Source organism: Anolis sagrei, chromosome 1 (assembly GCF_037176765.1).
Source record: "Anolis sagrei isolate rAnoSag1 chromosome 1, rAnoSag1.mat, whole genome shotgun sequence".
Classification (NCBI taxonomy): Eukaryota; Metazoa; Chordata; class Lepidosauria; order Squamata; family Dactyloidae; genus Anolis; species Anolis sagrei.
In genome coordinates, this window is record NC_090021.1 from 114,877,736 (window position 1) to 114,904,322 (window position 26,587).

At 43.0% G+C, this 26,587-nt stretch overlaps 1 non-coding gene across 1 annotated transcript; it reads right to left on the minus strand.

The window, feature by feature from the left end:
• Positions 1-6,817: 6,817 nt before the first annotated feature.
• On the minus strand, positions 6,818-6,942 carry LOC137095980 (U6atac minor spliceosomal RNA). Its single transcript, XR_010909117.1, has one exon. It is a non-coding gene; the product is annotated as a U6atac minor spliceosomal RNA (small nuclear RNA).
• Positions 6,943-26,587: the final 19,645 nt, after the last annotated feature.

A 26,587-nucleotide genomic window follows, 5' to 3' on the forward strand; every position in this document is an offset into this window, starting at 1 on the left:
AGGAAGGGAGACAAACTCTCCCCCCTCTCTCTCTCCCTGCAGCATCCACCAGATTCTTGGCTATGGCTCTGCAGGCTCCCAGCTCCATACTAAGTTTAAGTTTGTGTCACATGCCTCCTCCTCAGGGGGAGGGGGAAGCCAAGGAGTAGCTACCGTCGCCAGCAGAGTGACCAAAAGGAGCTCCTGTTTGTTGTTTAGAGGAGAAAACGTGAGAGGCAGGAGCCTGAGATTAGGACCAGAGGCCTGCAAGAGGAGAGGTTTTGTGGGCAAAGGTTCTTTGAATTGCTAGGTGCCTCTGAGCATGTGCAGAGTGATTCCTTGAGCTTTCCAAAGGTGATGGATTGCAACTCCTTTCATCCCCAAAACACTCTGGGGATGATGGGAGATGTCTTTAAAAAAGGATGGGAGATGAAACTAGGGGGTGCATCTGCACTGGGAAATTAATGCACTTTAACTTCCATAGTTCAAGGCTGTGGATCCCTGGGAGTTGTAGTTTGACAAGGCATTGGGCTGCTTCTACAATTAATGTGGTTCAGTACCACTTCTGCGGCTCAAGAAATCGTGGGATTTGTTGTCTTGAGCCTCCTTTGCTGAGGAGTATACCAAACTGCAAATTCCAGGATTTTGTAGCCGTCATAGTGGTGTCAAACTGCATTAATTCTACAGTGTAGATCAGGCATGAGCAAACTTCGGCCCTCCTGGTGTTTTGGACTTCAAATGTAGAAGTTATTTATTTATTTATTTATTTTGCATCCTATTTTTTCTCTCCATGCAGAGACTCAAAGCTGCTCACAATTAAAAACATTACAATGCAACTTAAAATATAAAATATACAATAATAAAGCAGTATTGTCATTATATATTATATGTAGTATTATAATTAATATTTTAGTATTGCTGGGTGTCTTCCTTGTTATCTTTTTGTAGAAAAGTGAAGATCCTTTTGTTTCATCAGGTCTTTGAATGGGGTTATACTCCCCTTGAAGACACAGGCCCACAGTTTGGGGTTCTCCTGGACTCAGCTCTGAATCTGGAGGCCCAGGGGTCAGAGGTGGTCGGGAGGGCCTTTGTACAATTAAAACTTGTGCACCAACTACTCCTGTTCTTGAGAAGGCAGATTTGGCCACAGTGCTAATTGCCCCTTAACCCGTGAAATAACGAGACAGACAACAAAAGTATGGATTCGAATTGGGCAACTTTTATTGAATGTTACCTATTTAACTTTACCTGAACTAAACTAAGTGTCAAGGAACTTGGTGGCAAGCTGAGGCATCGTCCCCAGCTACTGAGTGTGTGATGTCAGTGTGCCCTGGATCCCCAACCGGGCAACCTGAAGGTAAAAGTCTGGAGAAGCCTGTGTCCGCTTATTGATATCAGCTTCTCTCTTTACTGGGCCAATTGATGTCCCCTCACCCATTTGTTGACTTCTAGGTGAGTGTTTGTTGTACAGTGCCCCCCACCCGTAATGGGTGCCATGTGTATACCTCCATGTCAGTGTTTTCCTGAACTATTTATGCCACAGATTGGGGGCAAATGTCCATTTCGCCCCCATCCCCCACCAAGCCCCTTAAAACTTCCTGAATGCCTAACTGCAAATCAGCTAAAAAGTGTGCGTTACCCAAATCTGTTAAATGAACCCCATCAGAACGGTAAAACTGTGTTTTGTCATGCGTAATGTCCTTATGTGGAATGTAAGACCCCCTGCCCCGTGCTAAAGCCGTGCGCATGGCCCGGTTCACACGCTTTCTGGCCTTCTCGAGCTTCCTGACATCACCACCTCCTGGCCACCGAAGGCGTGGAATGATGGCCGACCAAGCGATGTGAACCCGGGGCCATGCCTGCCAGATCTTCAAAATGTCAGCACGGGCTTGAAGATACAAGGCCCTGCCGTTAAGCAGGCCAAGATCGTTACCTCCAATATGGAGCACCAAAACATCAGGAGTGGGCCTGCTCCTGTCCTGGAACAACAAGGGAACCAAACCGTCCCAACGAAGGCCCCGAACACCCTTCCACTCGACCAATGCAGTGGAAGCGCAACCCAGATGCTGGCCAAAGGACGAGTTCCTGGCGTATCTCTCCGCCGAGTGGACATAGCTATGCCCACAAACAAGGATTCTCCATCTATGCGCCAGCCTGGCAAACTCTGAAAAAGAAACAACAAACTCACACAAGTACCGAGCGAACATAACGCCTATAAGCGTCCGATTTCCACCTGCCTATTGATTTGATGGCCTCCTCATTGAAACCCAAGTGCGCTGCCGAAGATGCTGCTCCAATACGAAAGGAGTGAGTGCCAAATTTATGAGAACCCAACCCCAGCATCTTCAGCGCCCTGTCAGTTATGGCCCAAAACTGGTATTTTGTGAGGGGGGTGGAATCCTGATGACAAAACAAATATCCTCCCGCCTGAGTCCTGACTTGAAAGAACTGTATCATAGCCGAAACAGGGCAAAGCTCAGGGTCGCTACATCTGGCTAATGTAACTATAGCGCCCCTGGCTTGCTGGTCCGTCTTGGACGAACGTACTAGAATTTGGAGGGTGTCGTGGGTAAGTGTTATATCCGACAACACCAATGCCCGCTGAGAGACATCCCTCTTTGACATGGCAAGTAACTCACTTATCCGAAGAGCAGCGAAAAAGGCCGTCAAGGCCGCCGCGTGGAATAACCGCTGCTCATACTCGGACTGACACACCCTGGGCCATGTTCCCTTCAATCCCTTCAAAATTGTGGGAGACAAAGGTTCCCTTTTATCATGCAATGGACCCCGTTGGCGTGCCCAACCCGCAATGATTTTATGGAGGCGGAAATCGTTTGTGGGATCCGAAAAACCCTGCGCTTTTGACCAGTAGGCCAACGCCGACAGCTGGGACTTAATAGTGTGCGGCGCTAGGCCCCTTCTGCGTGAGTACACACAGAATTGCGCCAAATGTTCGTAAGGAATCGGTACTGTAGACGGTAACTGATAAAACTGTCTAAAATCGTGAAACTCCTCCACCACCCTCAGGTAAGACTTCCGTGAACTTGGGGCTAAAGCTAAAGCCATACCCATTACCGCCTCGTCCCTCCAACCTGCCAAAGATGGCCTGGCATACGCTGTGGATGAACGTCGGCGTTGGGCGCGAGTTGTCTGAAGCGCTCCATCTGCATACGAGATAGAGCGTCAGCCAAAGAATTGTCTATTCCCGCTATGTGAAAGGCTTTAAACAAGATGTTATGCCTCAAGCAATGTAACGTAAATTGCCTGAGCGCCCCCATCACCCTGTTGGATTTGGAAGTCAACGTGTTGATAACCTGAACGGTGGCAAGGTTATCGCACCAAAAATGAACAGTCGAATTGGCAAAGGCCTTAACCCATACTGTAACAGCAACAAGTATGGGAAAAAATTCCAAAAACGTTAAATCTGCTGTAATCCCCTGCGTGTGCCAACTGTCCGGCCAGACTTCGGCGCACCAGTGTCCCTGAAAAAACACCCCAAAACCAACTGCCCCTGAAGCATCGGACGCCACTTTAAGAGCGTCCTGCAGCCTTAACTCCTGCCTCCAGAATGAAACTCCATTAAAACCCTCTAAGAATTCCATCCAAATGGACAGGTCCTCTCTAACTGAACGAGTAACCCTAATCCTGTGATGGGGCATTTTAACTCCTGAAATGGCATTACAGAGCCTACGTAAAAAAGCTCTCCCCGGGGCAACCACCCTACAAGCAAAATTTAAATGGCCAATTAACTCCTGAAATTCTTTTAAAGTGGCCTTTCTACGGCCCAAAAACTGTTGAACCCGGCCCGTCAAGTCTGCCACTTTACAAGGGGGCAACCTGGAATATTGCTGAACCGTATCCAATTCAATCCCCAAAAAAGTCAAAACCTTTGCTGGGCCCTCTGTCTTTTCATCCGCCAAGGGAACTCCTAACTCCTGTGCCAGCCCATGGAATGACTCGAGCAACCCCTTGCAGTTGCCCGACCCGGAACGCCCCACAAAAAGGAAATCATCCAAATAATGGGTGACTCCAGACATTCCAGATTTGGTCCTAACGGCCCAATCCAAAAAGGTGCTAAATTGCTCAAAGGCCGCACAGGAAATGGAGCACCCCATGGGAAGTGCTCTGTCCATGTAGAAAAAACCCCCGAATTGAAACCCCAGCAGCTCAAAATCCGCCGGATGAACGGGAAGCAAACGAAATGCCGACTTAATGTCGCATTTAGCCAGCTCTGCCCCAAGCCCAAACTGACGAACTAGCTGCACGGCCGAATCAAACGATGCGTAATGAACGGAGCATTGCTCATCCGGGATCGCGTCATTCACCGACCTGCCCTTGGGATAGGACAAGTGATGAATGAGGCGATATTCCCCCAGGGTTTTCTTAGGTACTATCCCCAAAGGTGATACCCGCAACATCGGCGTTGGTGGCGCCGTAAATGGGCCCAAAACTCTCCCCTCTAAAACTTCCTTATCTATTTTACGCTGAACTAACTCCTCCATCCCTATAACAGATTTCAAATTTGGGGATAAAGTTTGAAACCGGGGACCCAACGCCGGAATACGAAAACCCTCCGAAAAACCTTCCCATAGGTATTTGGCCGACCCCCTATTCGGGTACCTATCTAACCAAACCTTCAACTGATCTAACTTAATTGGGCTGGGGCCCTTTTGGAACTGGGGCCTGTCCTGAGGGCTTTTTAACGAATTGGGTGTCCCTAGGATTCCCTCTCGCAGCTCTCCCTTTAGGGCAATTTCTGGACGGGTGCGTGCCATAACAAATTGCGCACGAGTGGGCATATCGACATCCCTTACGTGAACAGGCTCCCTGAGCAACAAATTCCCAACAAAGAGGCTTTTGTCGCTGAGGCTGCTGCTGGGGAGCCCCCTGCCGAAAGGGCTGCCCTGCCTTATTCTGAATGGTATGCCCACTATCTGCTTTCAAGGCAGAGGAAGCCCTAGATGGATTCATCACTTCAATCCAAATTTGATCATCAATTAAATCCCAACGCTTGTCCGGATGGGAAGCCGCCTTGGTTCTAAACCGCCTATCATATTCCAGCCAAGCGTTAGGAGGGCCACTGACGTAAGCTTTATTAATGATATTCTGATACTGCCACAAAGCCGTAGCCCTTTCCGGGGCAGCATCAGAAAGCAGGTTCGCATACATTGTGAAACAAGGGAGCCAATTCTCCCAATTCTGCTCAACCTTGCGCTTCTTGATCTTCTCTTTACTGTCTTCATCTAACTCCTCTTTCTCTTTCTTATCCATATCCCGAAAGTATAAAGAAAAGATATCCACATATTCGTTTCTTAATATCTTTTCCATTGTTTTCGATGCCAAATGGGAACCCAAACCCGAAAGGCTAACAGTAGGTGTCGCCTGTGGAGGCCATTTTGCAGTCCCCCAAAATTTGTTTGCTTCCCCCGTTCTGGCCGACTCTAAGGTGACAGTAACTGGCTTAACCACTTGAGCGTTGGCATCATCCTTATTTTCCCCTATCTTGGGGTCCACACCACCCTCAGACGGAATCCCAACTGCAACATGTGACTGCGTCCCCACCACCGATTGAGCCCGCCCCTGGCCCCATGGCCAAGTGAGTGAGGCAGAAGTAGATGCTGATGTGAGTGTGGCACATGCTGATGTGAGTGTGGTGTAAGTACCTGCTGGGACAGCCGTCACCAACTGCTCACGCCCTGCTACATCGACAGCAGCAATACTCGACCCAACCGACTGAGTGGACCCGGCCACAGCACTGGACGTGGAGGCCAATGCCGTGGGCTGACTGGGTCCGGCCACGGCAGCCGCTGAGGAGCCAGATGAAGCCTGCACAGACGGATGAACTTCGGGGCTGGTGATGGTCTGCACAGCCGAAGACACCAAAGAAGAGCCCCCCACAGCCCCCGGAACTGCCAGTTGTTCAGGAAGCCGGACCGCCCTTTCTGCCCCCGCGGCTGAGGTCGATTCTATAATAGAAACCTGGGACAACAGAGATTTGAACAACTCTTTCTTACTTGCCCGGCGAGTGGAGCCTGAACCCGCCCCACCCAAACCAACCCCCCTATTTTGCTCTATTTGGTTGACACGCTGAAGAAGGGCTTCCAAATCTTCCCTAGACACCCCATCTTCATCCGACGACGACCCATCGTGACGTAAAGGGCGCTTGCGACCCGTCTTCTCCGCGGGACCCTTCCCCTTAGGGCCCCCCTTGTTCTTCTTCGATGGCATCCTACAAAATAAAAGGGGGTAGAATGCCAATGAGAGCCCGCTCCACATCCAGAGCACTAACGCCCCCATGGCAACCCCACCCGTGATACGAGAGTGCCCCCAGCACCACCAAAACATAGAATCAAAGAGTTAGAAGAGACGCCCTGCGCCGTTCCAAACCTCTCAGTGATGCACCCCTATGCCTTCTAGCCTTTGGTATTTTAACATCACCCTGTGGCTTCCATGTATGTGGCTTCCATGTATGTTGAACATTCCTCGACTCAAGCCTATGGTGCCTATGGTGCCTTAGAATCATAGAATCAAAGAGTTGGAAGAGGCACCGAGTGCCACCACCCTCACCTGCTTACAGTATAATAGAATCAAAGAATCAAAGAGTTGGAAAAGGCACCATGTGCCATCTCCCCATCCTGCTTACAGGATAATAGAATCCAAGAGTTGATAAAGACACCATATGCTAAAATTCGTGCAGCTTACTAACTACAATTGACAATTCATGTTCCCAATGATCAAGCAGGAGTGTGCTGTTAATTGCATGATCTAGCAGGAGTGCATACTGGTTCTATGATCCACCCGAAGTGTGCAGCCTGCAACCACAGACTCCCGGCTGCTCAAAACTTAGTTAGATGCCACAAAGTAAGTGGCAATGCCTTAACCGTATGTGTGTTGTACAGGCAACCAGGACCTCTTCCTTCCTTATCAAAAGGAGTGCTAACCTTCTCTCCTTTCCTACAACCCAACATATCTTTATTTAATTTATTCATTTAATTCCCTTCAGGTGGGTATGGTAGTGTAACCTCCCACCGTGATGCCCCATGTGGTGAGCGGGGGGGGGGGGGGTTAAATAGCTCATACTTTCACAAAAATGGCTCATACTTTCACAAAAATTTTAAACCACCCCCCGCGCCAACACACTCAGCTCCCAGGCAAAGGCCTTTCACCCGGCCTAGCCCAGCGCGAACTGCGTCATTAAAAAAGCAAAATGGCGACCATTGCCCCCAAACGATGCCGAAACGGCGGCAAACAAAATGGCGGCGACTGCCGAAAAACTTCGACCCAAACGGCAGAAAAAACAAAATGGCGGCGACTGCCGAAAAAACTTCGATCCAAAATGGCGCCGGCAACAAAAGGAACGCGCCTTTCCCTTGCGCGCTCCGCGCCATCAGAACTCGGCTAAGGGCTGCTTAACGAGGCCGAGCCGCTTTCAAGGCGCGGCCCGACCCGCGGAACTACAGCGCGCCGCCTCAAAAGCTCCGCACGCCTCTATCGCGCGTCACTAAGGCGCGCCTTCTCCCCCACGCGCCGAGCAGCCCCGATCCAAGGCTGAAGCCGGAGCAGACGCAACCGGAGCGTCCCGATCACGGGCCTCCAGCCCCCTCTCCTCCGAACGCCAGGGAAGGAGGAATAGACCCCCTCCTTCCCAAAGTGCTCCACACCGACCTGGAGCACAGCTAGAAGACGTCTTGCCTCTTCGGAAAGTAAGCAAGACTGAAGGTAAGGGGCTGGCTCACGTGATAAGCCAGCCCCCGCCCCTCTTCCAGGAGGGTCTAACGGAACCTCCTATTCTCTCCCTTCAGGGGGTGGGGCAAATCGCTCTCCCCACCAACTGCGTTGGTGTGGAGAGTCCCATGTGTAGGCTATTAGGCTGACTGTATCCTCTTGTACAAACCTGCTCAGGCCCTGAGATCTTCAGGAGAGGTCCTTCTCTCAATCCCACCTCCATCTCAAGCTCGGTTAGTGGGAATGAGAGAGTGGGCCTTACTTCTCTATGGCTGCCTCACCACTCTGGAAACTTCCTGTCCCAGGGAAGCCAGAATGGCCTCGTCCCTTCTGTTATTCCAAGAACAGGCTAATCTTTTTTATTCAGACTGGCATTTAAAGATGGTGTTTAAGTCAGGGAGTGCTGTGGTTTTATATGCTTTTATGGTTTTAACTTGAATTGCTTTTAATATTAATGATGTTTAATATTGTTTTAATATTTGTATATTGTGTATTTTAAGTTGTATTGCAATAATTTTAATTGTGCACTGCTTTGAGTTTCTGTATGGAGGGAAAAGGTGGGACATTAATAATAATAATAATAATTATAATTAATAATAATAATAATAATAATAATAATAATAATTGTGATGCCTAAAACTCCCTTGTTTGACTTGCCCATTAAAATATGTGTACCATTAAAGTTTAAAAATACCAATTTGTACCAATTATCAATACATCGTTGGAGCAAGGAATTTTTCCATCTAACCTGAAGCAGGCCGTGGTTCGCCCACTTATCAAAAAAGCTTCCCTTGACTCCTCGGTGTTGAATAATTACAGGCCGATCTCCAACCTCCCCTTTTTGGGAAAGGTGCTGGAGAGGGTGGTCGCCTCTCAGCTTCAGGGTTTCCTAGACGATACCAACTACCTAGATCGGTCACAGTCTGGTTTCAGGCCTGGCCATGGCACCGAGACAGCCTTGGTCGCCTTGGTGGATGACCTCCGCAGAGAGCTAGACAGGGGGAGTGTGACTCTGCTGGTTCTCCTGGACATCTCAGCGGCTTTCGATACCATCGATCATGGTATCCTTCTGGGTCGTCTCTCCGGGATGGGCCTTGGGGGCACGGTTCTGTCGTGGCTCCAGTCCTTCCTGGAGGGACGAACCCAGATGGTGAAGCTGGGAGAGGCCTGCTCTGACCCCTGGCCTTTGACCTGTGGGGTCCCGCAAGGCTCTATTTTGTCTCCCATGCTTTTTAACATCTACATGAAACCGCTGGGAGAGGTCATCCGGGGTTTTGGAGTTGGGTGCCATCTCTACGCAGATGACACACAACTCTACTACTCCTTTCCACCTAATTCCAAGGAGGCTTCTCAGGTGCTAGGTGAGTGTCTGGCCGCTGTGTCGATCTGGATGAGGAAGAACAAGCTGAAGATCAATCCCGACAAGACAGAGGTCCTCCTGGTCGATCGTAAACCGAATCGGGGTATAGGGTGGTTACCTGTGTTGGACGGGGTTACACTCCCCCTGAAGCCACAGGTCCGCAGTTTGGGCGTCCTCTTGGATTCTTCGCTTACACTTGAAGCTCAGGTGTCGGCGGTATCCGGGAGGGCCTTTGCGCAACTGAGACTTGTGCGCCAACTGCGACCATACCTCGTGAAGGCTGATCTGGCCGGGGTGGTCCACGCCTTGGTCACCTCTAGAATGGATTACTGCAATGCGCTCTACGTGGGGCTACCCTTGAAGACGGCCCGGAAACTGCAACTGGTCCAACGTGCAGCAGCCAGGATGCTAACCGGAGCCCATTATCAAGAGAGGTCTACCCCTCTGTTTAAGGAGCTCCACTGGCTGCCATTCATCTTCCGGGCCCAATTCAAGGTGCAGGTGCTCACCTATAAAGCCCTGAACGGTTTGGGACCACCCTACCTGTGTGACCGCATCTCCATCTACGAACCCACACGCGTGTTACGGTCATCCGGAGAGGCCCTGCTCGTGATCCCACCCACGTCGCAAGCGCGCTTGGTGGGGACGCGTGACAGGGCCTTTTCCGTGGCGGCCCCCAGACTTTGGAACGCCCTCCCAAAAGATCTCAGACAGGCCCCCACTCTAGCCGTTTTCAAAAGGAATTTAAAAACTTGGCTGTTCCGTTGTGCCTTCCCAAACTAGGAATCCCCATCCCAAGTCCTGGAAGCACTTTAGTACAACAAATGTTGCTGCACATCACACTTTAATCCTACGTTCCTCCTGCCATATCAGCACTTTTAACCCTGTACCCCTTTGCGCCGGCCGAACCAGTTTTTAATAGTGTCTTGATGTATGTCATTTGCTGTTTATTTTGCTTAATTGTTTTGATTTGCTTGTTTACTGCTGTGATATGTTTTCTTTGTATTGTGTTAGTGGCTTCGGCCTGTGTAAGCCGCATCGAGTCCTTCGGGAGATGCTAGCGGGGTACAAATAAAGTTAATAATAATAATAATAATAATAAAAATACAAAAGGCACAACAACATTGAGATTTCTGCAGAGTTCCATACTCCCTTCAGCTTCTGATCTCAGATTGCAAAACTCTTTCCAAACCTCACTCCCAATTCCATTTCCCACCTTCATGCCTCAAAGCCTCATTCATATTTTAAAGTCCTTCCTTGGTCTCTCTCTTCCCCTTCTTCCAACCTTGAAGACTAATCCATCCTTTAAACCCGTTCTTCCTCTCTAAGGTTTTCTCCTTCCCACCCTGAGGCCAAATTTGGATCTTAAATGTTTAGAACCTTTTGTTTTTTGAAGACCCCTTGGCTCCCATTCTTTTAACTTCTGTATGTTTTAAATATATTTTTAAAAATATTTTGATTTTAATTGTTTTTAGATTGCATTGTTTTTGGGAGCCACTTTGGGTCCCAATTTGGCTTGTAGTTATTCTATTCCCAAGCCAAGGGGGAAGTCGAGGGCAGAATCTAGGTAATTGAGAACAGCAGAAAATATAGGCTCTAAAATGATATTAAATGCTTTTGGTTTCTTTTCTTCTCACCTTTTAATTTTGAATTACATTTTGGGGGCTCATTTTGTGTGATTCATTTGCTCTTGTGGGAAAATATGTTAAAATACTGTTTCTTTTTTCTTTCTTTTTTGACTGGAAGATGGAAGAAAACTGGGGACACAGGGAATAGAAAAAAAATTAAACAACAAGCTGCCCGCTACTATCGCCTTGCCTTGCTTAGATTTTGTTCCATGAGCTCTTGCTGTAATGCTTCCTTAAGCAATGTAGTAAATAATTGAAAATAATCCAAGCAACAATTGTGCCCAGAAAATGGCTGCTTGTTCAGATTCTTCCTCAGGGCAAAACCATCAACATGGCAGCATACATAACAATACTTTATCAGTCATCAAGTGGAATATAGCATTATGCATTTGAGGAGGAAGTATTTCTTGTCTTAGATCTGTTGATATGGAGTAGGTTAGAAAGATTATGATACGTGAAACACACATCAAAGCATTTTGCGTACAAGAAGCATCTATTTTTTTTTAAAAAACCCCACTGTATACTTATCAGATTTTGCAATACTTTTTCTCTCGTTTTTAGTGGAATACCTAGATACTACTATAATGCTTTATGTCCCAACTGAACGTCTTTGCAGGTTTTTATAATTTTATAAATTATTAACTTCTTGCTTCCAAAGGCACATTTCTTCAGGCAGCTTTCTTTGATCCTTTCGGCCAAACAAATACTGGCTTTTCCCACTGGAAAAGGCTGTGACTAGCATTTTTTTTCTGTGGGAAATCTCATCCATGACTGCAGAAAAGTTTCAGTATTGTTTCTGAGCCAACCCTTCTCTGAAGAATTTGTTTACAGGCAAATTGCAAACAAGATGGGTTCTGTAAGTTTTTTTTCTCATTGTGCAACTTAATTTGTTCTGTTTATATTGTTTTTGCTTCATTGTTATTTGTTTGATTCTTTTTTAATATTGGCTATATGTTTATTACTGTTCACATTGTTTGCACCACTATATTGCTGTAAGCCCCTCCAAGTCAGGTTGGGGAGATGGAGCAGGGTACACATAAAGATGATGATGATGATGATGATGATGATGATTATTATTATTATTTTGAATTTGTAAGTTAAAACAGGTACATTTTAAAGTGTAACAAGAATTAGTGATAAAGCTTCAGTTGAGGCACTTTTTCTCTATGATATCTCTTACAGGAGAAAATTTCCATTCAGAGGGGTAGATTTCTCTCACTTCCTGTTGTTTCACCCCCATACTTAACTATGAGTCATTTGTAAGTCAGATATTTGTAACTTGGGGACTGCCTATACTGAAGAACAGCTTAAAGTTTGTAAGCATGCATTTTGCTTCACTAAACCTCACTACAGAAGCTATGACCTTTAGCTTCTCTGCCTTGGTTGTGTTTAGCTTTTTAAAATGGTTTTGTTTGATCATGTTGGAAATGCAAAGGAACCAAATTGGGTTGCATTTGGTAGCTATACACTCCTTTGAAAAATTACTTCTTTACTTTCCCTTCCCATGAATGACAGCATTCCCATGAATGACAGCAATCGTGGCAATGGGATGAGAAATACCATGGGCAATCTATTTTTATTTTATTTATTTTATTTATTATATGCTAGCTTTCTACCAAAGTGGGACCCAAGAAACACAAAAATAATAATAAAAAACAACTATGCAGATAAAAATTTGCTCAGTCATATCCAATCATTATATAAAAGAGAAATATGTAGTCTGTATCTGAGTGACGTATGGGTTCTGTTTTGTCCCTTCCCTTAGCCAACAAATAAATTATCTGCATTTATAATAAATGTAAATATAAGAACAAGTTGTAACATTAGTTAGTAATTTAATTCTCCTTCACGGTGTCCTTCAAACTTCTCACAAAGCACTACAACGCTTTAGAGTGACTTAATGCATAAAGTATCAAAGCAGAGAGAGATTTCAATAGTGTCTTTTTTCCTTCCAAAATTAAATAGACATTGATTTTAACTGTTTTCTTCCTTTCCTTTATTAACATCTTCCTCTGTATACAAAAGGAATTTTAATGTAAGACAGATGTCCGATTGAGTTGTCTGTTGTTAAATACTTGGCATTGTTCTTGGTTGTATACTTGAAGGGGACAGGACTATTACACTCCATTACCACAGAAAATTAAGAATGTTAACAGGCTAATTTAGTTTCCATTAGAATGGCAAAAAACAAATTTAACTTCCTGACCCATTGAATATGCAGCCCAGATCACTCATTCACTATAGAAATGATTCACATGAAATATTCTGAAATATGTTGGAAATGCATGGTTAGCCAACTGGCTTTGCCATTGTAGTCTTTTTCGATCCACAGCACTTACGTCACACATAATGAGCATGAACCCACATTTATTACATGGGCAGAGCAGGATTCCTTCATAAGCACTGAAAGGTTTGACCCAAATGTGATACAACATTTATGAGAAGAAAGGGGCACATCTTTCCTGTCACACAGGTTATGAATACACAATGAACGTAATGAAAATGTTGCATTTCTATGGAGAAGGTCAGAAGGTTCTTTCATAAATAATGCAGTACATTACAGGGCTGCTGTGTTATTACGTTCTTGTGTCACATTGTACCTGGTACATTACTATTCATATATATATATATATATATATATATATATATATATTCTAAAGCAAATGGAGGTAATTGCTGCAGATTTCTCTTTCAACCCCTCTCCATGGGGGGTTTCTGTGATAAGTAAACTTGTATAGTCAAGGAAGGACAGAATGGGCAGATGCAGGTTTACAGTCTTAAGGGGAGATCTGGGTTGCATCTGCACTCTAAGATCAGTGCCCTTTGATCCCACTTTAACTGTCATGGCTCAGTGCTGTGGAATCATGGGAGTTATAGATTTACAAGGCCTTTAACCTTTTCTGCCAAAGAATGAAGGTGCCTTGCTAAAATACAACACCCAGAATTCCACATCATGGTATGGAAGTCAAAGTGGTATCAAACTGCATTCATTCTATGGTGTGGATTCACCTTTGGTAGTCCAACTACCCTAAACATCCTTCCTGGCAGTTCCTCCAAAGCAAGAAGAAATAGACTACTTGATCCCACCAGGCTGTGTTTGATCCCTCCAGCAAGAAGAAATCAACTGTTTGATCCCACCAGGCTGTGCTTCTTCTACTTACATACGTGGTGGAGGATGTGAAGTTGATTCCACTGACTGGATAATATATAGTCAGCCTTCCACATTTGTTGGGTTTAGGGACATAGGACCCCTATAATAGTGTGCAACTAAAAAAATAAAAAGTGCTTTTTTTTTTTTACCTGAGAGAACAACTTTCTCAAAATTTCTAGGTCCTCCAGCATGACTCTATGGGCAACCTCAACTGGAAGCTTGACCATCATATTGTACTGGAGGACCAAGAAGTTCATACAACATTTTAATCAAATCTATCAATAATATCATGTAACAAAATTCCTGTTCCTGTTGAAAGTGTTATTTCCTGTTTAATTGTGTGGTACTTACTTTGAATGTAGTTGTAATACTTCAGAAACTTCATTATTGTGACTGCCACAAACTATGGCCCTTTCCACACAACTGAATAAAATCCCACATTATCTGCTTTGAATTGGAATGAATGGCAGTGTGGACTCAGATAACCCAGTTCAAAGCAGATGCTGTGGTATTTTCTGCCTTGATATTCTGAGTTATATGGCTGTGTGGAAGGGCCCTAAGTTAAATTGGTTCAGACTCTACGAGATATTCATTGAAAAACTATAGCAAAATGTGCTGCAGGTTGTTCTGAAAAAACATGTTTTTTACAGTTTAATGAACCTTTTAAACTGTGTTTTTATGATAGAACCAATTAGGAAATGACATTTATAACCCAGGAACAAAAATCATGTTACATTGTGTAACCAAATCTGCAAAAGCCAAACTTGCAAATGTGGAGGCCTGAGTGTATTTGCATGCTTACAAATACCATTCCTCATATACTTTTCATGCAACTGTGGTCATTCCAGCTCAACATTTCTGGCTTTTTGGCCTGAGCAATAGTCTGCAAAACATATACCTTTTGGAAATATAGTTGGGAGCTTCATCAATCATCAAATAACATTGTCCCCCAAATGAAGCTATTCCCTTGTTAAGGTGGGTTTGAAATAACCACCATATTATTTCTCATACAGAACAATCAATCTATTAAGTTTTTACATAATGCTAGGTATCAATAATATCATTTCTCTTCATGTTGCAGAAATGACTGATCACTTTTGATGTTCTTGTTAGTTTTGATCCCATCTGAATTTTCACAACTGCAGTTTTAATGTTGGTTTCTTATAGTTAATATGCTCACTGTAGGCACTTCTACATGCAGAAAGAGCTTACTGGGACTTTATATTTCATGTTTCTTTTTGTTGAAGTTTGTAATGAAACCCTTGTTTTGATTTTTCTCCCTCCCTAGTGACACTTACCCCTGTGGTCGCTAAAATGCCAGAACAGAGTGAGCCTGACTTTTGGCAAGTGAGAGGTTGGCTGAAGTGTAGAGGGGAAAAGTAAGCGTCTGATATCAGTCAGAAGAACACTGCATCCCACGTGTGGCTATAAATGTGAATCTCAAATGGAAAAGAAACTGAGAACAGGTTTATTGGCAGGCATTCATTTCAAGTGGCACAGAAATCTGCTCTTAACATTCCCGGCAAATGCATAGAGGCAGCAGTACAGATACACACACACAGTTTGTACTTCTATGTCTTGTATAATTCCTGGTTGTTTTTCTGGCTTATGGTTAGGAATTTATACTAGGCCATAAGGAATCACAATAGGTTATCAAGAGACAACTAGAACATCATTTTTGTTATTGCAGAATCAAAGATGGCCAAAAACAACACTTGAGAACATTTTTTCTAATTTTATATTTTCTTAGATTTTTTCAGATATTTGGCTTGAGCAGAAATTTCTAAAGCTTCCTCCTTTCTTCCTCCCCCTCCCCCACTCCCTTCTATGCCGAGGCTCCAGGTGGTCTACAAAATGATTAAAAACAGATATAGATAACAACACACAAAGTTATATCACCAACTAAATTAAAAGCAAATGAAAAACAATAGGAAAAATGTGACAAATGCACTCCCCTCATTAAAATGACCTTTCCTTGGCAACCAATCTGTTATCACAGAGCTGCCTGAACAAAACGGTATCTGTCTGCTGGTTTGAAGGTACACAGGTCCTTAGGAGCAGGTACTGAGAAAATGATCTTTCTTCCAGCAGGTGAAAGTCAGGGAAATTCTGAGAAAAGTGATGACAGGGGGGAACAAATTATTTCATACTTTTAATTTGCTCCAGCATAACAACTTTCTAGGAGTGGGTGGTGATCAAGCCCTTATAGAATATGTATTTTTGGTAAGTGTGTATGGAGAGTCAGTAATGAATTACTCAGTTCCACCCCTCCAGTTGTGACCTCTGTATGTTTACAAGAACCCCTTAAAATGAACTTTCAACCCTTTCCACTCATATCATCTACATAACGCCATGTGTCTAGAAACCCAGGATTCTTGTTTGCACTGATGTTGTGACCATGATTACTTGAATATATTCACAATTCTTCTGAAGGTCTTCTAGATAACAAGGAGCTTGAGAGAGGAAGGGATAAGGGTAGAGTTTTCAATGCAAGGGTTGAGAAAATACTGCCCACAGTATGGACCTCAGAATAAAAGGAAGGGGGCTTGAGAGCGCCGAGTCCCCACCCATGAGAAGGAAAAATGGGACCACAAATACTCCTATGTGATTGAACCCCTTCAGGAATTTTCAATAAGAAGTACATTCAATGATACGTATGTGTCTAAGGACCTCATCGCATTGAGGCTGGGATTTGCTGCAACACGTCATGGCAAATCTGGTGGGACCTTGTGTGCAGCGTGGGAAACCTGTTGCTCTGCAACCTGCATTTCCTGCCTTCCTCCTCACCTCATCCTACAGAGGGAAGTGTCACTGCCTGGCTTTTCCCCATTCTTTCCTATGCCTCTCATGTTGTTGCTGCTACCTCCTGCTACATTTCTACTTCACTTGAGACACAGAGCCCTGCCAGAAGTAGATCAACACCATGTAATGGGAGCTGGTGGGCTATGTGCCTCAAGTGAAGTCAAACTCTCGTAGGCTGGGTAATTTTGGCCATCTGATGAAGTTGCATGTTTATATGGTAACCAGACCCTATGTTCTCCTTTTCCAGGACATGTCCTCTTTCTAGACCTACAATTTATGGAGAAAAAAATATGGTCTAGTCTAGACATGCTTTTAGGAAGGTGCCTTAAATCGGCAACTGTTTGACTGTTTGAATGTTTTTATACTGTTTTTATATTGTTTTTATTTAAATTGTATATTTATGCTTTTGGTTGTGGTCACCATGGTGTCCTGGTTGTTAGCCACTCTGAGTCCCTCTACGGAGGTCAAGATAGGATGGGATACAAATGTCTGAAATAAATAAATAAATAATAGTGGAGCCATCAATGAAGGTCTTGACTGACTTGTTTTGAAAAGATAGAAATTTATAGAGTGGTTGTGTTCATGGACACCTCTGTTCTGACATCAACAGAGGTGTCCATGAAACCAGGAAGAAGGAGGGGTCCCCCTTTCCTCCTGGTCAAATGAGTGCCAATGCTGTCAGACCAGGTTACCTTTAACAACCAGTTGCTCACATAGTATTCTGTGTCTGGATGATTGTGGCAGCAGTGACACAGCGAGATGATGTTCTGGTTGGGCCAATGCAGTCTCAGTTTGGTTGGATGGTGTAGACACCAATAGGGAACCACGGCATATTTGGCCATCTGCTATCCAGCTGACTCTGGATTGATCCAGGATTTAGTGGTTGGCACAGATGCACCCTCAGGAGCATTTACGAAGTATGCTTTTATGGTAATTTGTACTGTAAGCTAGATATGCTTTGGAGCTACTTTCTCACAGTACTTTTCAACATTGATAGCTCAGAATTAAATAATAAGAATTATAGTGTGGGAAATTTTGCTTGGTACAATGTGGTTCCAATCCCTTGTAGAATCATAGAATCATAGAATCAAAGAGTTGGAAGAGACCTCATGGGCCATCCAGTCCAACCCCCTGCCAAGAAGCAGGAATATTGCATTTAAATCACCCCTGACAGATGGCCACCCAGCCTCTGTTTAAAAGCTTAACAGAGGCTGGATGGCCATTGTAGTGCAGGAATCCATAGTTAAAATATCTCTGGGAGATTCAGAGATATAACAAAGGTGAATAAGGTTTTGTAATATTTCATTTATTTTTTTCTATTGTTTTTATGACCTTTCTGCAGTGCTTTCATAGTAGTCAGGTTAATATTTGATACACTTGTTATTATAAAATGACGACTGGGAATTGTACTGGGAATTTGTACTGGGAACTCATGGTGCAGCCTATGAGACTGTGGCCTTCCCGACACATTGCACAACCCTTCTCTATATGTTCTTACGAACAAAATACTGTGTAATGATTAATGTATGTTTTATTGTATGTCAGGATTTTGATTGGGGGGGGGGGCTGAGTCTGAGTGAAAGAGGGTATACCCTAGCAAACCTTTTATATCATTACCCCAATACCCCCATGCATATGGGATATATTGAGCATGGTGATCAGATCATGATATGAATAAACATAACCGTTGAAATAATGTGTTGGGGTTCAGCCTGTGTGTGAACCTGAACCTGATTCTCTGATTGTATTTCCTGATGCCAATGTAGATGTCAATGTGCATTCTGATGCCAATTTAGATGATGATGGTTTGAGTAGTGAAAATCCTACAGCCTTGGAAAGTGCAAGTCAAAATTCCCATGAGAACATGCATTCTGAGCTGAGTAGAGAAGTTTCACTCCCTTTTCCTCCCAGTTTTAGTTCTCCAGAGAATCTGACACCTGGTCTGCCTAATGAGGATAGGCGGGGGCAGATTTGGCAGAGCTGAGGTGAAGCACAAAGTTTACGTAGGTCAGCCAGATTGAGAGAAATGCAAACAAAAACTTCAGGCGTGTCTTGCAATAGATTTCTCAGCCTTAAGTATGCCTGGCCTGAATGCAGCTTCAGACCAGGCATTGTTCCAGATTCATGTGCAAGCTTTTGCAGGTCTACTGATTTAAGTGGCCTTGTTCCTCAGAGGTTTTCTAGTTGTTCCAAGTACGGTTAGTGGATTGCTAACAGGTTCCAGGATTCAGCAGTTTTGCTGTGGGTTTCATGATCTTGTTTATGGACACTTTGTGTTGCTGATTTTTACTGTGACTTTTTACCTTTGCATATTTCCTCTATTTTGTATTCATCTTTCATCAATAACGAATGATTGTTTTCCTGAAGTGTGGTGGATTGTTGTCTGAGGGTCCAGTTTCCTGCTCTGGGTTGCAACATAATGTACCAGTAAGGCCTTCTCGCAGACCACCCTGAGAATTTCGGGGGGGAGGGGCAATACCATAAATGTGAAGTCCAGTAATTCCAAGCTAGGAATGTATTGGAGAACTTTCGTATACATCTACAATGCTTTTTCAATGCCAATATACACACAAACACTACCTTGATGGGGCCACACAAGGAATTAGGTGCATATATTGTATACAGAGTCTGGATATTTAGGTCATTGACTGATCATTTTAGTTGCTTATTTTTCTGATAGACCTCTTTTGAGTTTTGCTCAGTTCATTGTTAAATCTGGCTTCTCTGGGCATTCAGCTCAAATTATTTATGTTTTATATATTATGTACAGCACTCCAGGTCTGGTTTTATGATTTTTGTGTAGGTGCTTTATAAATATTTTTATTATTGATGTTATGCATCAAGGCAAGAGGCTTGAGCTGCTATACTACACATTACAAGTGCAAGACAGAAAAAATAATGGCATTAAGTTATCATTAGATTCAGGAACAAGATACAGTTTTTGTCTATTCAACTTCTTTACCTAGACTTATCAAAGAGAAGCACTTAAATGTAGCATGCCTGAAGCCACATGAAGGAGCAGATGAAATAAAGTGCAATTGGTTAGGCCAACTACAGGTGTCTGGATCAAGAAGATGCAGCTAGAAGTGAAGATCAAAAAGCAGTGAAGAGACTGGGACAAAGGCTGTAAACCAATATCTCAATCAAGGAATTGGGGTATGAGCTGTCTTTTGATAGAGATTGACTGTTGACTTACTAGGCTGCATCTACATTGTTGAATGAATGCATTTTACACCACTTTAACTGCCATGGCACAATGCTATGGGATCATGGGACTTGTAGTTTTTCAGGTCTTTAACCTTCTCTGCCCAAGAGTGCTAGTTCTTCACTGAACTAAAAATCCCTAAATTCTATATCATTGACTTCTGGCAGTAAATATGTCAAACTCTATTGATTGTACCATGCAGAAGGCATTCAAATATCATCATTACATGGACTTTGAACTCTGGGCTTGTTGGCACTGAACTGAGATAGTGTAGTTGTGATTCCTCCACCTGTCCAGAGAGCCTGCCTAGAAACCAAACAGATATCAAAGAACAAATTTGGCAGTGATGTAAAAGTGAATCGCATTTGGAATCATCGTACATTTGTAGCACTAGAGTTCAAATGTGACTTTTTAGTTGCTTAGGAATATTATTAATATATTGTATTTTTCTGCTTGTGTGTCCTGTTACTCTAGGGTTGCTAGCAGCATCAGATAATATCATGCCTTATTGTGCTATTGTAAGAGCTATCACTCATATGTAAACCATTTTCAACATGAGGGTCACTTGGGCAGCACCTTTTGAGATGGTACGAAATAGAACATTTTTAAATGCAACCTTCATTCTATTATCACCCTATTATATTATGGCTTCTTGTTTATTTGATTTATATTATCTGAAACTTTGCTAATAATGTTGTATTTATTCTTAGTAGCTGATGATAGGTATAACATGTGTAAATAAAACAGTGCCTAGACCTACTCGTTGTTTTACTTCATCCCTACAAATGTGTGAAATGGAGAGAACAAGAAGATGAGCTGTTTAAGAAAATAAAACTCATTTATGCTGGTGTTGGATGCAACTTCTTCCCATTATCCCTGCATTATAACCCAAAATTATACACATGCAATTATCAGTCAGAGCTGATTTTTTCCTCTCTGAATTGCTAGAGAAATCCATGAAATATTTGAGACTCCGCATGCTTTGTCTGTCTAACATTGCCTTGGTCTGTACAGTCAAGCTTTCTTCATCTAGTAGAGAAGGATAATAATGATGATAATATACCTCAGAATTGTGCACAAAGTAGAATGCATTGTGTTCCAAACCAGAGGCCTCATCACATTGATGAGGTTTCCTGTGCCAATTTTCCAGTCTCCATGACAAATTGGCAGGGTAGCAGGCCAATTCCGATGCCCTATGTCCCACCCGATCAGCAGCCACACATGTGGTGAAGTGTCACTGCATGGCTTGTCCCTGTGGTAGACCCGTTGTTCCAAATGGAACATGTGGAGGCTCCCATGTTGGTGGTACAACATCCTACCATGCTGCCAGCCCAGTTGAGCAATGAAGCCCTGCTGGAAGTGAGGCTATGTTGTGTAATGAGTGGCATGGGCTCTGTCACTGAAGTGGGCTAGCAGCATCCTAGAACACACACAAAAAAAATCATCTTGTGATGAGGTTGTAGCATCAATGATCACAAGCAAAACTAGGTTTCCACTAATGGGAAGTGATTCTTTGAAAAGAAGAGAGGAAAAAACCAAGTAGAAAAGAGTGAAGGATAGGAGGAAACATGGACTCGATTCTTCTGCTTCCTTGGGTAACAGGATTAATAAAATAGGTGGAAGAGGGCTGAAGAGAAATGAGATGCACTTCTTCTTTTCTCCCCCAATATAAGACCAGTGTGTCAGTCATCAGTTACATGAGAAGCATGTCTTCTTCTTGCATCTCAAGTTGTGAATGTGCCATGTGCCATTTGATCAACACCATGAGAATTTGCTGCTCTCTATCCTTCAGCTTCCTGTGACAATGTGAGACTTCTATTTCAGTCTCGAGGTTGGAGAACTTTCTGTGAAACAGAAATGATACATCTTAAAAAGATTTTTCAAGAACATGGGTAGGCCATGGCCAAAGACGCCACTGAAAGTTAAGAAACTCAAAGAAATCCATGAATGTACCATCTCAAGGCAGTATCCAGCTCATTCCCCCTTCTCTCTCTCCCTCTCTCTCTCTCTCTCAGCTTTCACAAACTTTTATTACATTTGATCAGTATTTGACACAATCTCATGACTTTTCCCCAAAGCCTCTTACTATTCATAGCATAAAATAGCATCTTTCAGTTTATATTTTAGGCTCTTACATATTTAAGTCTTTTCGTGAGATCAATATCTGTAATGCTGCCAACAATATATCAATAAATACTGTCCCTGCCATTCATTTACTGTGAGATTATTAAAGCAGTGATAGCCCTTATGAGTATTTGAAAATTCTAAGCATTTAGTAATGAAATACTACCAGTCTTGCTATCAATAATAAGTCATGTTTAATGGACTTGGGAAAGAAAACTAGTAGTTTTTGTCACTGTTAAAGGTAATAGTAGAAAGCCAAGGAAAGAAACATTCTATAATAATTCTCCAGATTCATGGTTTAAACCAGTGATTCCCAAAGTGAGCATTACAGTCCCCTGATGGGCGCTGCAGCGATCTGGGGGTGGTGGTAATGGCCACAGGTGCATTTGGGATGATGAATAATTATAAGGGAGTGTTGAAAGCAGAAAAGAAAGAGAAAATTTAGGGAAAAAATGATTTACAGGGAGTAGGCCAAATAAGTTTGTGAACCACTGGTTTAAACAGCATCAACAACATAAGACCACACATTTGATTGCATTTACAAAGGGGCATTAATGAATTGGCAATAACTATGATAATGATAAATTATCTTTTTAGTTGATATACAATGCATTTAAGATACTAATAGTGAGCTGTGAATATGGTCTTTGTTTTTGTAAATATTTATGTTGTTCTTACATAACAGTGCCTAAAAGTACACAGCTTCAGAGATCTAGAATGACCTTGGAGGTCATTTAGTTCAATTCCCCACTCAAAGCAGCATCTGCAAGGCAGGAAGTAACTATAGCATCTGGAAGAGTTGCCTGGCCAGCCTCTATTCAACTATTTCCAAAGAAGGGAGCTTACAACTTCCTGAGGCAGCCTGTTGTTGGGAGGTTTCTCCTAATGTTTAGTGACAAGTTGCTACCCCATCATTTCTATCCCTTTGTTCTCGTCCTGCCCTCTGGAGAAAATGAGATAAACTATTTTTCTTTTTCCGCATGACAGCCATTCATATATTTGAAGACAATATTTATGCCCTTTAATTTTCTCTTCTTCAGGCCAATGATACCCAGCCTTTTCACTCATTTCTCATACTGTTATATATTCTGACCCCACATTATTCTGGTATGACTGCTTTAGACGTACTCCAATTTGTGGGTATTCTAATTAAAATATGGCATCCATATCCCTTTTGTGGTGTGAACAAAACAGAATACAGTAGAACTTTGTTACAGCTCTAGTGGATGGAGCCATGGCACTGCCTGGTCCTGTCAACTTGTCTTACCTGAGGATGCTGACAGAATCCTGAGAGAAGTTAGGGCCACGTCCTGCATTCTTGACCTCTGTACCTTTTGGCTAATAAAACAAGCCAAGGGGAACATGCTTTGGATAAGGGAGTCTTGCTCTACCAAGGCAAGGTCCCCACAGTATTTAAAGAAGTTGTGGTGAGACCACTGCTGAAAAAAACAATCCCTTAAGCTGACCAAACTTGACAGTTACAGGTCTGTGTCTAATCTGCCATTCATTAGTAATATATAAGTGGGTGGTGGCCAGACAACTCCAAGGATTCCTGAATGAGGATGATTATCTAGATCCATTTGAATCAGGCTTCAGACTGGGATTTGGGACAGAAACATCTATAGTCTCATTGGTGGATAATCTATGCGGAGAGCAGGATAGAAGGAATGTGGTCTTGGTATTTCTCCTGGCCCTCTCAGAGGCATTTTATACCATTGGCCATCGTATCCTTCTGGTGTGATTGCAGGGTTGGAACTGGGAAGCATTGTTCTACAGTGGTTCCAGTCCTTTCTTGTGGGCCTTCCCAGAAAGTGGTTCTGGGAGAGTCCTGCTCTACTCCATGTCCCCTGGACTGTGGGGTCCCACAGGGCTCATCTTTATCTCCAATGTTGTCCAACATCTACATTAAACCACTGGGAGAGATAATCCAGAGCTTTGGAGTTCAGTATCACCTGTACATAGATGACATGCACTACTCCTTTTCACCTGACACCAAGGAAGCCACCCTGCACCTAAACCCCTGCTGGGAGATGGTAATGGACTGGATTAGGGTAAAAACTTGAAACTCAGTTCAGATAAGACAGAAGTACTACTGGTCTTGTGTAAGAGTGACCGGGAATAGGGTGGCAATTTGAGCTGAATGGGATTACACTCCCTTTGAAACCTCAGATCCACAGTCTGGGGGTGATTCTGCACTCCAATCTGGAAGCTCAGGTGGTGGCGGTGACCAGAACTGCCTTTGCACATTTAAAACTTGTGCACCAACTGTTCCTGGAGAAATCAGACTTGGCCACTGTGGTATATGCACTGGTTACATTCCATTTGGACTATTGTAATGTGCTCTATGTGGGTCTGCTCTTGAAAAGAGTACAGAAACTTCAATTTGTACAGAGGATGGCAGCCAGGCACCTATTAGGAGCTGATCTCAGATAACATACCACACCTCTACTGTGACAGCTCCGTTAGTTGCCAATTTGTTTCTACACCCAACTCAAGTTGATGGTTTTAACCTATAAAGCCCCACACAGCTTTGCTTCAGGCTACTTGAGACAGTTATACTAACCAGGCAGACACCTAAGGTCCAGCAAGGAGACCTTGGTATCGACCCAGGCACCATCTGGCATGCACTTTAAGAGGACCAGGGAGGGCTCATTTTCGGGGGTGGCCCCTACACTATGGAACACACTACCTGAAGTATTAAGATCAGCCACCTCTTCAATGGCATTCCAGAAGGATGTAAAGACATTCCTTTTCAAGAAAGTGTTTAATTAAGCCAAATAAGTGGTAGTGGAAGCTCTGGGTTTTTATCTTGTTTTTAATGTTCACAAGGTTTTAATTGTGTTTGCTGTTTCAAATATTTACATTTTAATGGATTGTTTTAACTTTGTATTGTATTTTTTATTCTGTTGTAACTGCCTTGGGTCTGTGCTCAGAGAAAGGCATGATATACATTTCACAAATAAATAAATTAAATTTTACTTTGATCTGGACATAAATATGTTGGTATTTTTTAAACTGATTTTAATGGATATATCCTGCTTTCCTCCAAATATGGGATCCAAGGAGGCTTACAGAATGAAAGAAAATACAGCTGAAACAAGTCATAATACAAAAGTTTAAAATACCAATTAAATAAGTACACCTTGGATTCATTTTCAGATTAGGATCATAGATCCTTTGACAAATATGCCATACTGTTGACTCATGCTCAGCTGACACACCTTCCTAGTGTTCCAATTTGGCAAGGACAATCACAATTAATCCTCTGTTATCCTACTTTTAAAGCTGCTTTTAAAGAGTTTCTCCTTCCACTTTTCACTTTTGCTCTCACCTTACTCTCATTGCTTGCTGGTAACTGAGTTCAAAGAGAAAAAAAATAGTTCCCAGTTAATCAACAAGTCAAGGAGAGGGGTTAAAAACTTGTACTTCTCAGTAGGCTCTGGCAAAAACAGATGACCGTAGCCTCACCTAGCATGTCTGCTCTTCTCATTGATATCCTTTGTTCTCTTAACCATATGCTGATCTTCCTTAACTACATTTCTATGTACATTTAACCTTTATGTGTTTTAATAGCAGACTAGTGATTTGAAGTTTTAATTTACTGTTTTACTACTATCCAGAAGCAATGGCAATTGTAATATATAACCTTAACATTTTAAATACTCAAATCAGATCAATAAAACCCAGTGCTGCCAAAATTGTAATTTTAACAAAACAATCAACACAAAAGCCCTTTTGGAGGGATCTGTACTACTACTTACAGTAATTCATTACCATAATTATTTCTTATTAGCTTCACTTTCCTAACCCTCAAGTCATGAAATATTCTGCACTAATAACATACTTCATGTTGCTCAGTGGTGCTATTTTCATTTTACAAGGCCTCTTGAAGGATACAAATCAACTTCCTTTACTGTCAATTGAAAGCATGTATTCATAGGAGCTGGTTTTGCAGGTGCTGAATGCAGAAATGTGAAAAAACTAAACAAAGTGGTAGAATTCTATACAAACATCTTGAGATTGGTCAATGTGTGTGTGTGTGTGTGTGTGTGTGTGTAATATCCAATATTCTTTCTGAAAGATACCCAATATTTATGCCTCCAGCTCAATATGACCAAACAAAGAGAGTACTAAAATACCCTTATCTTTCAACAGAAACTGGTGTGGCTTTTATTGAATTGTGCGGGAGGTCTCAGAATAACTGTTTCCATAAGAAGGTTCACATAACAACCAACTTGAGTAACTATGAAAAAAAAGATATTAGACAAGTTCATGAAGGAGATAAGTTATCAGTGACAACTAACTGGTTTGTCTCTATATGCCAGGGGAACGTAATTAGTATGGTGTTATTACACTCTTACTTATCTACTTTCTGTAACAAAATGGCTAGACCTCATAGGAACAATTTACAGGGTGAGCTAGACTTTTGATCTGATCCAGAATGATTCTTCTTATATTACTATGATTGTTGTTGTTGTTGTTCATTCGTTCAGTCGTCTCCGACTCTTCGTGACCTCATGGACCAGCCCACGCCAGAGCTCCCTGTCGGCCGTTACCACCCCCAGCTCCCTCAAGGTCAGTCCAGTCACTTCAAGGATGCCATCCATCCATCT